Here is a 19,039-nt window from a genome sequence, read left to right as displayed (position 1 = left end):
ATATATTGGACCAAATACCTAAGGAAAAAGATTCAGAATTAGAATGAAATTTTAACTAATTTTGACCAAATTCGACCAGTTTGATAAAAAAAAATCAGCAGTTTCGTTCGATTTTGGATTTTTTTCATCAGATATTCGATCTAATATAATATTTTTAAGATTGCGCCCAGTCCTAGTCACATCGGACCTTCCAAACAAATTTATTTCAAATTTTCGGTAACTTAAAACTAAAATTAATCTTATTTGGAAACGTGATGTTTAAGTTTGGATTATTTCATACGTTAGAGCCAAATTTGCACTTTAGTAATTAAGGTCAAAGCGTTGATCAAATTTATAATTTCAATTTTTTTAATTAATTTATTGTATATTTTACTAATAAATAATGTATTTAAAAAAACATAGCAATTGCGGGAAGTATAGCCTAATACTTGATCGTAACATTTTTTTAAGAAATGCATATTCTAACGTATGAAATTGTATAAATTTAATCCTAAAATCTTAAGTAAGATCAATTTTAGCCATGTGTTATAAAAAAATATGAAAAAACTGGTTTGACTTTTATTTATTTATTACACCGGACCTTTCAAACAAGTTTATTTCAAATCTTTGGTAGCTTAAAACTAAAATAGGTCTTGGAAATTTGGACCATTTCATACGTCCGAGTTAAATTTGGACCATTTCATATGTCAGAATCAAATTTACACTTCACTAATTAGGGTCAAAGCGTTGATGAAAAAGTTTCAATTTTTTTAATTAATTTCTTGTATATCTTACTAACAAATAATGTATTTAAAAGAATATAGCAATTGCATCAGGTATAACCCAATACTTGATTGTAACGTTTTCTATAAATGCATATTTAGTTCTAAAGTATGAAATTGTCTAAACGTAATCCTAATATCTCAAGTAAGATCAATTTTAGCTATATGTTGCCGATAATTTAAAAAATTGGTTTGACTCTTATTTAACTGTCACATCAGACTTTTCAAATAAGTTTATTTCAAATTTTCGGTAACTTAGAACTAAAATTAATGTTGCTTGGAAACATTATAATTAAATTTAGACCATTCATGTTAGAGTCAAATTTACACTTCACTAACTAGGGTAAAAATTTTGATCAAATTTATAGTTTCAATTCTTTTAATTAATTTCTTGCATATTTTACTAACAAATAATGTATTTTAAAAAAAGCATAATAATTGCGGGAAGTATAATTTAGTATTTAATCGTAACATTTTATTTAACTGTCACATTAGATATTCCTTCAAGACCCGATGTGAAGTCCTCAAGCCCCGTCGGATTCGAATTCTTGAATAACTCCGCAAAATAGGCGGTAGCTACGTTACCAATCTGCTCCATTCCTTCCACCCACCCCCTCAGCGGGTTTTTAAAATTCTGCAATTTATTGGTCCGTCTTCTAACGCTTCATTTTGCATGAAAGAATGCGATATTCCTGTCGCCCGATTTCAGCCATTCAATCCATGATCGCTGTTTCCACATCATCCCCTCCATATAATGTACTTTCTGAAATCTTGTTTCGTGATTAGAGCCTCTTTGGCTTTACCCTCGAAGTCGCACCGATTCTAGTGGATCTCCAGTTCTCGGTTCAATTCCTTAAATCTACTCGGAAGGTGACCAAAGGAAACATGATTCCAGCCCGATAAAGCCTAAGCAACTCTCTCAATTCGCTTCTGAAGAGTGCTGACATTACTGTTATCCAGGGCCGACCCTGGGCATAGCCTGAGGTGCGGCCGCCCAGAGCCCAATGCTAAAAGGGGCCCAAAAATTTTAATTTTATTGAATATATATATTTTTTGTTATAAATTTAGTTATAATATCCATTAGGTCTAAAAATTGATCAAATAATATGATGTTTTAGGTCTAAAATGGACCCAAATTTCTATTTTTAGATTTTTTAGTACATTTTTTTTTATTAAAGGTCCATTATCACTTATTTTGCCTGTGGCCCCTAAAAGGTCAGGACCGGCCCTGCTGTTATCCGTCCACCCTTTACTGATTAATTCTCAGCAGTCCGTGCATCGGGTCTAGAAGTTTTCAAACCGGAACAAACGAGTACGGAATCCCTTATCAGTGACTGTGTCGTGTAAATTTTTTAGAATTGGGTTATGATTGGAAGATATCTGAGGGAGGTGAGAGATTCGATGCTCATGGAATAGTTCCACCCAGTCAGGATCAGCGAGGAAGCGGTCAAGTCGTTCCCATATGGCCTCCACACCCGCACGTCGATTATACCACGTGAAACAATTACCATTTGCCCCTAAATCCTTAATATTGCATTCCTCCAGACATCCCTACAAGGCTTCCATTTCCTTGTCATTTCGAGTTCTTCCGCCTTGTTTCTCTGACTGCCACATGATCTCGTTGAAGTCTCTAAATCATAACATAGGTTGTGGGTCTGCATGGTTCAAGAACTTCATCACTTCCCATGTCAGGTACTGTTGGGCATGAATATGAATATAATTAAACAGCATTTTAATAATATTTTATGTGCATTTCAGGCAAAATATTCCGAAACATATGGGCTTATAAGTGTTTTATGCAGATTGTATTGATCAAGTCAAAATGGGCAATAACACAACCTGTTTTGCAACAAACCGTAAGGAGTTGAGCGCCCTTTTGATCCAGCGGATTTTCGTTGTGTACCCGATGAAGGATAGCGACTAGACAAGTGACAGGTGCAACGTGGCAGCAGTTGCAGGTGCAGAGTACGCAGGGAGGCAGGAAAGCAACATGATGAAAAGATGGATCACCCCTTGAGTGTTCAAGGGTCAACTTAAATTAATCATTCCCTAGTATTAGTAGCTGTAGGAAAACAATCTTATTTTGTAATATTTTGGTGCATGGTTCGTTTTTCTTCCTTTATATAGACGTAGTCGAGGGAAGGAAAAACACACCTTTTTACTTTTGAGACAATCAGTTTTAGTTAGAACTTTTGAAGAGAGGCGAAGCTCTCTTAGGACGATGACGCCTCCAATGGAGGTCTGTGGAGTTAATGGTGGCTATTCACTATGAGTGAGTAGTCATTTTGAACGGGTTTGGCCAGTTAGGGCCGGTTATGTAAGTCTTCTATTATCTCATTTATGAATGAATGGTGATATATTATGTTGTGCTTGATAAACTTGTAACTCCATTGCTTAAGGCATGTATGTTAGTGTTAGATGCATGATAGGAAACTGCTTTCATCTTCACGGAACTATTTATCAAGCATTCAACCCCGAAACAGAGATGTCAGGAGGTTGTATCAAGGGTTTTCTTACATAGAAATGCTGTTTTGATCGTAATGCAAGAAAGAACCAACTTTAGGGATGCTTGAAGCTGTAGTACGTCTTAGAATCTTAAGAACACATGAGAGTTGACTTAAGTGAGCATTAAAGCAGAGACCTTGACTTCACTTTACGTCATTCATGAATAAATAGGGTGTTTAGAGACTGAAAGTAACCTGTTCTGCTGTGCTTGACCTGTGCTGCCTTTTTAGCATTAAATACTCTTTGAAATCAACTAAAGCTTTGATCTTGTTTATGTTTGAACAACACCTCTCAAATTAAAGAATTGACACACACCACACACCCTGTTCTACAAAGTATTTCTTGTAAACTTTGATCCTCAATCCCTGTGGATACGATACTGGACTTATCATTTTATTACTTGTATCTAGTGCACTTGCTAGAGTCTATTGTGAGGACAACAAGTTTTTGGCGCCGTTGCCGGGGATTGAAAGCAACAAAGTTTGTACGAACTTTTCTGTGAAACAGGGTGTTTTTAATCTGTCTGCTATATAGTGCAGTCAGAAGGAATCTTTATCAGTTTATGCGCAGAGTTGGACCTCCTGTTTTTCCTATCGATCTCGAGTTAGAGAGAACGTGTAGACGAAACAGAGCGGGAACTCGACGTGCAAGACAGAGAGAACGAGAAAGAGAGAGAAGAATGGCTGGAAGGGTACCACCCGAACAACCAGTTCAACCAAACCAAGAAGAAGAAGGGGAGAATAACAACCCTCCTATCATGCGAATCAGAGATTATTCGAGACCAACCACTGAAGGACATTCGTCATGCATCGTGTTGCCCAACAAAGGGAACAACATGTTCGAGGTGAAAGCATCTATGATACAAATGTTGCAGGCTGCCGTACAGTTCAATGGATACTAGTCGGAAGATCCAAATGGGCATATTCTTGAGTTTATCACGTTGTGCAACACTTTCAGATCAAATAGGGGCATTTTTTACGACGTAATCAGACTGAAGTTGTTTCCTTTTTCCCTAAGGGACAAAGCGAAGACTTGGTTAAACTGCTTGCAACCAGGAACGATCACCACTTGGGAAGAAATGGCTGGTGCGTTCTTAATGAAATATTTCCCACCACGATAAGCCATTAAGCTCAGAAATAAGGTTTCCCATTTCGTGCAAGAAGAAGATGAATCACTAGCCGAAGCATGGGAAAGGTACAAGGAACTACTAAGGAGAGTACCCAATCATGGCATTCCTATGTGGATGCAGATGCAGAACTTTTACAATGGGGTAACCAACATTTATAAGATCCAGATCGAATCTATTGCCAATGGAAATCCTGAAGATCTGGAACCTCATGCCTTGTACGACCTTATTGAGAGGGTAGTAAGCACAAGTTATAACTGGCACTCTGCCAGAAGTGAGGGAAAAAGAGCGGGAAATGAAGATGTTGTGTCAAAATTGACAAGTCAGGTAGAACAGCTTGCTAGACAGCTCGACAAGATAAAATGTATCCTCGATCCACAACGAACCACCATTCAATGACATCTGTGATTTTTGTGGAGGCCTTCATTTTAGCATCAACTGTCCAGGAGTTAAGCAGGGAAAGGGTCCGCAGGCAGAATGTGATTATGCAGGGTATAATCAGAGGAATCCGCCTAACCCATACTCTAACACATATAACCCTGCCATAAGAATCCATTCGAATTTTGGATGGACAGGCCAGCCGAACCAGCAGGAACAACCGAGATATCAACAACAGCAAGGAGGACATTACCAAAGACAACCTCAGCAGCATTACAAACAACCTGTTCCACCAAAGGAAGATATAGAGCCAGATATGAAGACGATGATGATGCAGTTCATGAAACAGACACAAGCATCAATTAAAAATCTGGAAACACAAGTCCACCAGTTAGCGGCATCTACGTCAAAAGGGAAGGAAATTATGCCAAACAACACAGAGCCGAATCCAAAGGGTGATGTCATGGCGATAACTCTGAGATCTAGTAAGCACACTCAACCCATTATATCGACTGATGAAAATGCTGAATGCGCAGGAACATCCAAGGAAGCTGAAGGGGAGCAGGAACAAGCTGTTCCCAGTGAAGAAGAAACCAGGAAGACAACCATTACCAGTAAACAGGATCAGGGGGGAAAGCGAAAGAATGTATGAGCCACCTCCGACGTATGTTCCACCTGTGTCATATCCAAGGCGGTTGATCAATAAAAAGCTGGAAGAACAGAATTCTAAGGTGTTGGACACCTTAAGGAAGTTGCACATCAACATTCCTTTCGTAGAAGCGCTGGCACAGATGTCGACATACGTAAAGTTCCTCAAAGATATCCTGTCAAACAAAAAGAAGCTGGAAAACATTTCCATGATCCAACTCAACAGAGATTGTTCGTCGATACTCCAAAACAAGCAGCAGCTACCTAAAAAGCTAAAAGATCCAGGGATTTTTTCTATTCCTTGCTCAATTGGAAAGCTAAATATTGAAAATGCACTATGTGACATAGGAGCTAAGATAAACCTGATGCCTTATTATGTATATGCTAAACTTGGATTAGGAGAACCCCAACCTACTCGTATGTCAATTCAGTTGGCCGATCGATCAGTATGTTACCCTAGGGGAGTGGTAGAAGATGTGTTGGTAAAAGTAGGAAAATTCATCTTACCTGTTGATTTTATCATAATGGACATAGATGAAGACCTGGACGTTCCTATTATCCTAGGTCGACCATTTTTAGCCACGGGTAGAGCGTTGATAGACGTGGGAGAGGGACAATTATTCTTGAGGATTAATAGGGAGGAAGTCATTTTCAAAATGAACGAGGCAATGAGACGAGCAAACAATAATGATGACACATGTTGTTTCTTGGATGAGTTTCGAAGTCTTTCTACATTGCATGAACAAGACACTCTGGAGACTCTATTGGGAGAAGAAGTGAACTTATGTGAAGGAACAGGCTGTTCCATTGAATCCAACTTACCGACACCTCCTTTCGATCCTACTATTCCTACTCATCAAGAACCACCGGAGATACCAACTGTGCCAGTGTCTAAACCAGAATTGAAACCACTACCTGCACACCTCGAGTATGCCTTCCTGGAACCACCCAGCGGAAGTCCAATTATTATATCCTCAAAGTTAACTCCTGATCAGAAGGCGCAGCTCATGGAAGTTTTGCGAAGAAACAAGGATGCAATCGCATGGAAAATTGATGATATCAAAGGTATCAGTCCGGCAGTCTATGTCCACAGAATCTTGATGGAGAAGGAGCACAAGCCATTTGTCCAGCCGCAATATAGACTGAATCCCCACATGAAGGAGGTTGTGCGAAAAGAGGTGATCAAGCTTCTTGATGCCGGCATTATTTACCCAATCTTTGATAGTGTGTGGACCAGCCTTGTTCATGTTGTACCAAAGAAGGGAGGAACAACCGTACTCCGCAATAAGAAAGACGAGTTGGTGCCCACGAGAACAATAACAGGATGGCGAGTTTGTGTGGATTACAGAAAGCTCAACGAAGCCACAAGGAAGGATCATTTTCCCTTGCCCTTCATTGATCAGATGTTGGAGCGGTTAGCGGGATATGCCTTCTATTGTTTTCTTGACGGTTATTCAGGATACAACCAGATTGCAATTCACAGTGAGGATCAAGAGAAGACAATATTCACGTGTCCTTATGGGACCTATGCCTACAGACGAATGCCGTTCGGACTGTGCAACGCTCCAGCCACTTTCCAAAGATGTATGATGTCCATTTTTCATGACATGGTGGAGCGGACCGTAGAAATATTCATGGACGACTTCTCTGTTTATGGAAACTCTTTTGAGAGCTGTTTAAACAACCTCGAAGCAGTGCTTGTGCGATGCAAGGAGACCCACTTGGTTTTGAATTGGGAGAAATGCCACTTCATGGTTACGGGAGGTATTGTTCTCGGGCATAAAATTTCAGAAAAAGGGATGGAAGTGGACAAAGCGAAGGTGGAAGTGATAGAAAAGCTGGCTGTTCCGGCCAATGTAAAAGATGTGCGAAGTTTTCTGGGGCACGCAGGGTTTTACCGTAGGTTTATCAAAGATTTTTCAAAGATCGCGCTACCCTTGTCAGCATTACTTCATAAGGAAGCGGAATTTTCTTTTAATGCAAGCTGTTTAAAGGTGTTCGAACTATTAAAGAGCAAGCTGATCAACTCGCCTATACTGGCAGGACCAGACTGGGAACAACCTTTTGAGATGATGTGCGACGCTAGCGATACTTGTGTGGGAGCTGTTCTTGGACAAAGGATAGAGAAGAAGTTTAGACCAATTTATTATGCAAGCAAAACATTAAACGAGGCCCAGCAGAACTACAACACTACCGAGAAGGAGCTTCTTGCAGTTGTGTATGCCTTCGACAAATTTCGACCTACTTGGTGCTGTCCAAAGTTGTTGTGCACACAGACCACGCTGCGCTACGCTACTTGTTCGCGAAAAAGGATGCTAAGCCTAGGTTAATCTGCTGGTTATTATTGCTTCAAGAGTTTGATCTCGAAATTAAGGATAAAAAGGGAACGGAAAATGTCGCGGCTGATCATTTGTCAAGAATTTCTCACCAAAGCAGCCAGGAACAACCAGAGATTTTGGAAAGATTTCCAGACGAGCGACTATACGCCGCACAGCCTGCGCCATGGTTTGCCGATATTGCTAATTACCTAGCCAGTTCGCTTAAGCCTCACAACCTGTCCACTAATCAGAGGAGGAAGTTTTTTGCTGAAATTAAATATTATTTTTGGGAAGAACCCTTTCTTTTCAGGTTGTGCGCCGACCAAATTATTCGAAGATGTATATCTCAGGAGGAGGGACAGGATGTTTTAAGCCATTGTCATGACCGAGAAGCTGGAGGGCACCATAGCGCCAGCAGAACTGCAGCAAAAGTACTTCAATCAGGTTTTTTCTGGCCAACACTCTTTAAGGATGCCAATCTGTTCGTTCGCACTTGCAATGAGTGCCAACGAACAGACAATATCTCAGCTAGAAATGCCATGCCCCTCAACAACATAGTTGTTTGTAAAAATTTTGATATATGGGGAATAGATTTTATGGGTCCATTCCCTACATCTGTTGGGCATAAATATATCTTAGTGGCTGTAGATTATGTGAGCAAGTGGGTTGAAGCAATGGCTAGTCCCACCAACACTACAAGAAATCAAGTTGTTTGTGACAATATATATTGTCACAAAATCATTAAAAGTTGTCACATAAAATTTTATGTGACAATAATTAGTTGTTACGAGAGTTGTCACGTAAAACTCCGTTGCTAAAAGTTTTTGACAAATGTGACAATAAAATCTTGTCACAAAAATTATTATTATTTGTGATAATAAAATATTGTCACACTAATTTTATTTGTTACAAGTTTTATTGTAATCGAAAAATAAAAAAATTGTCATAAATATAGTATGTTGTCACATATTTTCTTTTAAATTAAACTAAAATCACGTGACAACTTTTATTTATTGTCACTGAAATAATTCTTTGTGACAATTATTATTAACACATATTTAAATTTGGAACAATATTTTGCTTGTAACAATTATATATTAGGTACTTTTTTTTGTGTTATCACAATATATTTTGCACTACTACAAATTAGCTGATTACTGATGGAATTATTCGGCTGTAATCAGTGGAAATATAGAAATATAGATTGAATTCGTTGATAACCAGTTCATCATATTCACAAAGAATTTTGACGGAGATGTTTTCATGTAATTTCCTTTCACATGCTGACAAAACCATTTGGAGACGTTTTCAGATAGGAATTGCAATATAATATTGACAAAAATTAAGTTTAAAACATTAAATGAATAAATAATGCACTACATTTTAATGTTTGGCTAGAAGGGAATTATTAAAAATATTTGGTTGATACAGGATACAATGGAAAACTAAAAATAGAAATTTTAAAGAGAACTTTATTCCTAGAAATTAAAAGGATGCTACAGTTATGATGTTGTTGATAAAAGATTTGTACATTTTCTACTTTCATTCCTCCAATTGTGATTCCCGTAAACCTTCCAAAGTTCTCACCTGCAGAAAATCCAAGTTCATTACATCTTCAACTTAAACTAATTACATGAAACTGAAATCATATACACATTACACATCCGATCTCTTAGAGATTTGGACTACAAAAAAAAGTATTACAAACTCTGGTATGAAGAGTATATCCAAGGAATGTCAATAATATCATAAAAATCTAGCAGATAAAATGAACATTAAGATTATTGAAAAAACATCTTGATCATTCACAAAGGTAAAAAATGCATGAAACAAAAGTGTGATCTAAAATTAAATTAAAATTAAAAGATTGGAATTTTATGGATAATTTTGTTTATTTGTATAGGGGATAAGGTACCAAAATAGGTTTAAGGTTTTTGGGGAAGTACCAATTTAGACTCAACGTTCAAAATAGTACCAATATAGGCTTAATGTTTACAACATAATATCAATTTAGGCTTAACGTTTACAATATAGCATCAATTTAGGCCTCACGTACAAAATAACACCAATATAGGCTCAACGTTTATAAAATAATACGAATTTAAGCTTAACGTTTACAAAATATATCCAATTTAAGCTAAACGTCACAATTAAATTTCGTGACAACTTTAAATATAATGTCATGTATTTTAAATTTTTAGCTACAACTATTAATTGTAATAAAAATATTTCGGTTACAGAATTTTTTTATTGTCGCAACTAAAATAAAAAATTTGTGACATTTTCTTTTCAACGGTCACAAAATTAGTTTTTGTGACCATTATAAATGTGTTGTAACATATTATATATATATAGTTACAATTTTAATTATCACATAAAAAAATTAGTTACAACTAATAAATTATTGTTACAAAATCATTTATTTATTTGTGATAATTTTAAAAAATAGTCACAAAATTACTTTGTGTGATAATTAAAAATTTATTGTAACGAATAATAAATTTTTTGTTACAACTATTTTGGTGACAATCAAATTATTGTCACATATAAACAGATTTCTTGTAGTGCAATGACGCCCGTGTGGTTGTACAATTCCTGAAAAGGCTATTTACCCGATTCGGTGTCCCACGAGCGATCATTAGTGATCAAGAAACCCACTTTTGCAATGCCAAATTTGAGAAGCTGATGGGCAAGCTTGGAGTCTCTTACAGAATTGCCACACCTTACCATCCACAAACAAGTGGACAGGTGGAGATTTCCAATCGTGAAATCAAAAGAATTTTAGAAAAAACTGTTGGCAGTTCTAGGAGAGACTGGGCAAACAAGCTTGACGATGCTCTTTGGGCATATAGGATGGCCTATAAAACACCAATCAGAATGTCTCCGTTTAGATTGTTATACGGAAAGTCTTATCACTTGCCGGTTGAAATGGAACACATGGCTTTTTGGGCATTAACATTTTTAAATTTTGAGCAACAGGTTGTGGGAGACCAACGAAGACTGCAACTCTATGACATGGAGGAGTTTAGGTTGTTTTCATATGAGAATGCAGTGAATTACAAAGACAATAACAAGATGTGGCACGATAGAAAAATCCAGATAAAGACATTTCACGAAGGACAAAGAGTTCACTTGTACAATTCAAGACTCAGATTGTTTCCTGGGAAGCTTAAATCAAGATGGACAGGGCCTTATCTGGTAAACAAGGTGTTTGGTCATGGTGCAGTTGAAATTGGCAAGGAGGGTTAGGAACCTTTTAAGGTGAATGGGCAAAGATTGAAACCCTATTTAGAGAACGATCACACAAGGAAGATCGATACAGTTCACTTTCAAGACCCCCCAAGCCAGTAGAAGCACAAACAGGGTGTTCGCTACAAACACCAATTGTAGCACAAGTAACATTGCATTTAAAATAGTTTCAATTTCAAATTTTGTTAAGTAGTGTCGAAAGTAGTTTACATCCATTTTGTGTCGATCAGTGGTCCGTAATGAGTATCTCCGGAATAAGCACAGTTGTAAAACTTACACCTTTTCATAAGGGTCAAGTTTTACGATTTTACTTGTTCAAATAGGGAGTTGATTTACCCTTCAAACAGGGCAATCGTTGGAAGATGGGCGGCGAAATAAAAGCCTGAAAAATTAAAAATGTCTAATCCTATATCACTAGGCTCTTATTTCATTTGCTCTCTCTTTCTCGATGCAATCGAACGGATAGGGGAGCAGTAAATAAAAAATTTGAAACGTGACCGTTTGTTACCCAGGGGTCTATTCCAAGGTACGTGCCTTTTGCCAATTTGTTCAGGTGGCGTCCTTTGGACCGCCCTCATAAAGACGGGTTGGCAACAGACCGTTCCATCTCTCCCTACTTAAGGAGACCTACCTCATTACGGTCCCTTGCTCGATTTGTTTTCTTTTTTATATATTTCTTTTCACTAGTCACCACATGCTCTGTGCTCTTTACCATTGGGAAACCCTATTTAAACTTGAGCACAACATGAGAACTCGTGGCTCTGGTAAGCAGGTGAAAATCGAGGGCTCATCGAAGAAAGAAAAAGCTAAGGGAAAAATGACGGGGGCAGGCTCAGTTGCTTTCGTTCTGGACGAAAAATTGGTGAAAAAGCTTGCTCAGTTTAAGGATGCGGCCATGCAGAAATACTACGAGGAACTTGCGCAACTAGAATTCGGGCCTATGAGGACAGTTTGCTGGGACACCTTAAAAAGGATCAAACTTGATCAGCAGGTGCGGAACCTCATGGAGGCAGGCCATTTCGGCTGCTTCTTTGAAATGACTAAGCCGGCCTACAAAGAACTCACGCTGGAATTCCTAGCTACGTTTAAGCACCATTCCGAGATTACTGACCCGGACGAGGAAGGCAAGTTTAGTTTCAGGCTAATGACTCACACTCAGCGGCCTTCATTGAACATGTTCAACAGTCTATTGGGTGCCACGGATGACGATGACCTTGAGTCGGAAAGTTACAAGGAGGCGTTCACGCAAACCCCAGATGTATTTGACCCATAGGCCTTCTGGCAATCTATTTCGAACCAGCCAAGGTATGACGGTAGTGTTTCCAAGGCTTCAAATATTGATGACTATGCCATCCGGTACCTCCATAAACTGGTCTCTGGTACCATCTTTGCCCGCGAAAACCAGGCCACTATTCCCCATGACCTTACGGCTTTGTGGAGTATGACAACTAGGCCCAGAATGAATCTAGGCTATTGGTTTGGGGAGTACATTGCCAACTTCGGGAAGAAGAATTCCTCGGTCATCTGCTGTGGGAGCATCGTGACTCAGATTGCAGCAGAAATTAGAGTCTTTAAGCCAGAGGACCGCACCCGGCTCACTGTTGTAAACCACCCTGACCAGATTGATTTAAGGAGTTTGCAGAGCATGTGTTTTGGGAAAATGGTGAATGGGAACTGGGTCTGGATGGCAGACTTTGTTGAATCAAGGAGAGTTGAAAGCCGCAAGAGAAAGAGTGAGCCTACTGTGTCTGTTTCCTCTGAGTCCGAGCAGATTGCGCCCGAAAAAGACCTCGCTTTTTACAAGAAATGTGCAAAGTTCACCAATGATGATATTATTTGTAAGTTCGATGCCATGTTTGCACAGAATGTGGCTAACCGTGACCAAATCCATGCCCTGGAGCATAAAACTGCTATTCTACAAAGTGAGGTGGATATGTTGAAGCACCTTTGTGTAGAAGAGCATGGGCGGGAAAGTCCTTCGGGTGCCTCGATTAAAAGTCCGGTAAGAGCGAAATCTGCTGTCCTTGAAACAAATGCCGCTACCTCCTCGAAAGGGGATGGTGCTACTCCTATTAAGGATTGAGAGGTTGATTCCTCTCGTTCCCCGCTTGTCTAAAACCTCAAACTTATCGCTATCCAAGCATCCGGTAACACTTATAACCCTTCTTTGTTTTTATTGTTACACTCCCATGTTATCATGTTATGATTTCTTCTACCCTGTTGTTAGAGTAACATTAAGGACAATGTTAATTTTTATTTGGGGGTGGAGTGCATGCGTTTAATCTACTGCAAATCTACTTGAGCATAACATGATAAAAAAGATGAAGCATGCTGTTGTTGTAGTATGATAAGTTTAAGCAAATTTCCCTCTAATAAAATCTTGACGTCCTCGTTAAGCAAATCGCATAATGTTTTTATATAGTCATTTCACTTTCTGTTCCTTTTCGCAATTGATTGTGCTTTTGTGATTGCAAATTTGAGGTGATAGCTTTGTTTTATTATTTGAGCTCCCTTTTGAATCGTGAAGTTCTGAAAATTTTCAAGTTTTAACTCAATCTTCACTTAAAGAATCTCCTGCTCCAATGCAAAAGCCCTGAAATGTGAGAACTTGAGCCTACATTAGCATGAAAATGCGATGATTCTTCATGAGATGGCTAGTGCATATTGTCTTTAGGTAGGTATTGCTTTGGCTGCCAAATCAAAATGGTAAAATTTTGGATGGTCATAGGAGGAAAAAGGCAGTTAGATCCCAAGTTCACTCCATAAAAAGCCTACATGTGCTTTGCACTCACATTTTTAGGATATCCAACTTGAGCCTTAACCTATTCTTTCGCAAACACAAATTTAAGGAACCAATTCCCTTCACTGTAATCCCAAAAACACCTTGAATTTGTCTCATGCTCAGAACAAGCTGCTCGAGAGAAAGAAAAATGAATTTTTTTTGAGAAAATCTGTGTTTATAATAATCAAACGGTGAAAGGATGACATTTGAGGAATGAATAGAAATTTTAAAAGATAACAGGAAAGTGTTTGAATTAGTCTCTCAAATTTTTGGCAACTGCTTACATCTTGAGACTAAAGTCAAATGTTTGGATAATTATGTTTGTGTATTCAAGGGATAGTTTGGTCTATGTTGTGAAACAGGCTGTGCGTAATGATCTGTGCTAAATGCCAAGTATGGTGAATTGCATTGCATGTAGACAAAATTCATACACTTAAAATTGTCAATTCACGTCCATACCTTAGCCCTAGCCTAACAATACAACCCATGTCAAGACCTTTTGACTATGATCGGAAATTTTTTGATCCATCGAGATAGGGCCAATAAGCAATGTCATAACCTAGCAATCATAGTACTAAACTGAGGAGCGATGATACTTTCCCTTATGGCAACAAAGGCCATTTGAGAGTGTGTGAATCCTCCTGAACTTAGTGAGGCACTTGGAGCATAGCAGGTGGTTCAAATGAGGATTGAGGTTCAATTTGAAGCTTTGAGGAATTTCATAAGAAAGGGTTTTAAAATTTTGATTCTAGCAAAAGCCTCATTAGTAGTCACAAATTGTTCAAAAAGTTTTTCTTCGTTAAGTCTTTCTGTTTAAATCACTCTCCTATAAATCTGTTTCCCTTGTTTCTGCATAAATTCTTTCTGTAAATACTCCTTCGATTATTCTTGCCTAAAATTATTCTCTTGTGTTATTGTTATCTTTTTGCTTACTTGAGGACAAGCAAGGATTTTATTTGGGGGTATTTGTTGGGCATGAATATGACTATAATTAAACAGCATTTTAATAACATTTTATGTGCATTTCAGGCAAAATATTCCGAAACACATGGGCTTATAAGTGTTTTATGCAGATTGTATTGATCAAGTCAAAATGGGCAATAACACAGCCTGTTTTGCAACAAACCGTAAGGAGTTGAGCGCCCTTTTGATCCAGCGGATTTTCGCTGTGTACCCGATGAAGGATAGCGACTAGACAAGTGACAGGTGCGGCATGGCAGCAGTTGTAGGTGTAGAGTACGCAGGGAGGCAGGAAAGCAACATGATGAAAAGATGGATCACCCCTTGAGTGTTCAAGGGTCAACTTAAATTAATCATTCCCTAGTATTAGTAACTGTAGGAAAACAATCTTATTTTGTAATATTTTGGTGCATGGTTCGTTTTTCTTCCTTTATATAGACGTAGTCGAGGGAAGGAAAAACACACCTTTTTACTTTTGAGACAATCAGTTTTAGTTAGAACTTTTGAAGAGAGGCGAAGCTCTCTTAGGACGATGACGCCTCCAATGGAGGTCTGTGGAGTTAATGGTGGCTATTCACTCTTCACTATGAGTGAGTAGTCGTTTTGAACGGGTTTGGCCAGTTTAGGGCCGGTTATGTAAGTCTTCTATTATCTTATTTATGAATGAATGGTGATATATTATGTTGTGCTTGATAAACTTGTAACTCCATTGCTTAAGGCATGTATGTTAGTGTTAGATGCATGATAGGAAACTGCTTTCATCTTCACGGAACTATTTATCAAGCATTCAACCCTGAAACAGAGATGTCAGGAGGTTGTATCAAGGGTTTTCTTACATAGAAATGCTGTTTCGATCGTAATGCAAGAAAGAACCAACTTTAGGGACACTTGAAGTTGTAGTACGTCTTAGAATCTTAAGAACACACGAGAGTTGACTTAAGTGAGCATTAAAGTAGAGACCTTGACTTCACTTTACGTCATTCATGAATAAATAGGGTGTTTAGAGACTGAAAGTAACCTGTTCTACTGTGCTTGACCTGTTCTGCCTTTTTAGCATTAAATACTCTTTGAAATCAACTAAAGCTTTGATCTTGTTTATGTTTGAACAACACCTCTCAAATTAAAGAATTGACACACACCACACACCCTGTTCTACAAAGTATTTCTTGTAAACTTTGATCCTCAATCCCTGTGGATACGATACTGGACTTATCATTTTATTACTTGTATCTAGTGCACTTGCTAGAGTCTATTGTGAGGACAACATGTACTTCTGCGGTTTTTCAAGCCATCCATATATCCTAAGTCCCCTCCATTAGATACCATCGGCCCGACTAATCATAAAATACACACGATGTGAAGAAAAGCAACTGATAGCAAGATTCATTTCTTTCTTCCAGCCCAGAATGAGGCCACCACTTCTTTCCACATCATCCGTAAAAAAAAAGAAATTGAAATTGGTAAAACATTGACTCAGATTGCTTCATTCCCTTTCCCTTATCTGAGCCTCCATTAGAAAAAGTGTCTCTGGGTTTTATTCCCTCATTATCTTCTTGAGGGTTCGGAATGTCCAAGGATTACCCATTCCTTGAACATTCCAGCTTAATATTTTCATAATTGAGGATGGGGGGCATCTAGGGCCCGCACCCTATTGTCCTGAGTATCAACTTGACATTTCTTTTTTTGCCTCTTATGTATCAGTCATATCCACGTCTTTCATACTCCATTTATGTTCTGTTATTGGGGATCTCAGAGGTTCAGTTACCTGCAGTCATTTTCTGACAATCTTCACAGCTCTCAATTTGTTGACCATCTACCTTGTACCATTATTACTGGCTCCAACAATCTCTGTATCAGTGTTCATTGTTTCCAAATGAGGACCGTGGGTTTGGGACATTCCACTATCAGCCAGTGCCTCATGGTCATTAGCTAATGGTAGGTGTTGCTGCACCCCTTCTCCCACTTTAGAGCTGCTTTCCGCCTGCTTGGCTGAACTCGACATTCCTTCTGAAGTCGATTTAGGCCCTGTTCTTTTTGATTGAAATTAAATTAAATTAACTGAATTGAAATTAGATTAACTGAACTCAATTGAACTGAACTGAATTAAACTGAATGCTACTGAACTTAACTTAACTTAACTTAACTACACCAAATAATTATAATTATAATAAATAATGATAAATTATATATAAGTAATTATAATTATAATAAATAATGATGAATTATATATAAATAATACTAAATTATAAATTATAATAAATAATGATAAATTGTAATGAATAATAATAAATTATATATAAATAATTATAATTATAATAATGATGAATTATATATAAATAATACTAAATTATAAATTATATATAAATAATAATAAGTAATAATAAATTATATATAAATGATTATAATTATAATAAATAATGATAATTATATATACAATGATAAATTAGATACATATATATAAATAATTATAATTATAATAAATAATGGTAAATTATATATAAGTAATTATAATTATAATTAATAATAGTATTATTTATAAATTATAATAAATAATAATAAATTATATATAAATAATTATAATTATAATAATAATAATGAATTATATATAAATAATACTAAATTATAAATTATACATAAATAATAATAAGTAATAATAAATTATATATAAATAATTATGATTATAATAAATAATGATAATTATATATAAATAATACTAAATTATAAATTATATATAAATAGTTATAATTATAATAAATAATATTAAATTATATATAAATAATTCTAAATTACTGAACTGAAATTAACTTAACTTAACTTAAAACTGAACTGAATGCTACTGAACTTAACTTACTTATACTTAATTTAGTAAAAAAGAACAAGGTCTTAGTGGCACTATTTCCGTCCCGAGGCTTATTGAAGCTTGGACTTTGTATTTTCATCGGGGAGGCCCGAAGTGATCCATATGGCCATTCATCGATTGAGATGTCCTCCAACATGCTTTCATAGTCGTCATGATTATTGTCCAGCAGACCGCACTAGTAGCAATAGTTCGACAAACGTTCGTATCGAAATGGAATCCATCATGGTTCTCCTCGACTGTTGCGTACTCTACAAACTCCATTACTTTCCCAACTCAGGACCCAATAACCTGAGTCATCCACGAGTTGCGCTGATCTAGTGGTAGATCATAGATTCAGACCCATAATGGACATTGATGCAGTGGTATTTTAGATGGTTTCTTGTGTCCATGAACCCCAGCTAGTATCACCATATTTTGCTTAAACAGCCAAGGACCATCCCGAAGTATTCTGTCTCTGTCTCTTCTATTCTGAAATTCACACACAAAATGTCCATCTTCCCCTTCCTCAATTGTGAATCCATTCATCCTCCATTGCCCCACTCAGTGCAGAAAAAAACTACGGATGTTCAAGGGTTTCTGTGCTAGGATTATACCAGTCACACACCATCTTTCAATTTGATGTTCGGTTTCCATATTATCTAAGATTTCTTGTTCCCCGTAATTGATCGTTACTTTACTTAGCAGGGTTTCGATTTCCTTGTCCATGTGAGACGGGTTAAAAATAGCGGTACGAGTTAAGACTACGTCGGAGCCGATGGTCGGTGAAATTGGAACCTGTGACGGTGACGTTCTAATCCACCCTAGCGTCTAGGTTGGTAGCTCCAGGTCCACTAGGACACAACTATTATATGGTTAAATCACCGAGATTTAATTAATTTCTTGTATATCTTGTATAGTTTAAGATCCTAATTGACTTTAAAGCTTAAATTTGGGCAGCAAAATGAATGTTATGCCTTGATCAAATTTATACTTTCAATTTTTTTAATTAATATCTTGCATATTTCACTAATAAATAATGTAGTGAAAATTACGAAAAAAAATATTTGTGGTTTGTCCAATTTGCAATTAAAGGCATGTGGTTTAAAAGTTTACAAATAGAGGTATGTGGTATATTTTATTTACAAAAAAAAAAGTATTACACTTGTACAGTTATGTTTTCATTACAAATAAAAAAAACTTATTCTTATATATCGATAAACACAACCCCAAAAAACAACTCCCTAAATCAAAACAATAAATTATATAATGGACATTTTACGTTTTTTAATATTCAAAATATGGTTTCATGTTAAATGTCGTTCTGAACAACTTTAATTCTTGAATATTTTCATTTTGAGTTTGTTAACGGTAATTTTGAGGAGTTAGTTAAAGTTGAGTGACCACTAGTGTTAAAAAAGTGTAACGTTTAGTGGCTATACCATTAAGAATTAAAGTTCATTAAAATATTATTAA

At 37.0% G+C, this 19,039-nt stretch overlaps 1 non-coding gene across 1 annotated transcript; it reads right to left on the bottom strand.

Annotated features, from left to right (window-relative positions):
* Positions 1 to 4,392: 4,392 nt before the first annotated feature.
* LOC136228244 (small nucleolar RNA R71) lies at positions 4,393 to 4,499 on the bottom strand. The gene has a single exon (XR_010688573.1). It is a non-coding gene; the product is annotated as a small nucleolar RNA R71 (small nucleolar RNA).
* Between the last annotated feature and the right edge of the window lie 14,540 nt (positions 4,500 to 19,039).

The sequence above is a fragment of the Euphorbia lathyris genome, chromosome 4 (genome assembly GCF_963576675.1).
Source record: "Euphorbia lathyris chromosome 4, ddEupLath1.1, whole genome shotgun sequence".
NCBI lineage: Eukaryota > Viridiplantae > Streptophyta > Magnoliopsida > Malpighiales > Euphorbiaceae > Euphorbia > Euphorbia lathyris.
This window is presented reverse-complemented; position numbering and strand designations above follow the sequence as displayed.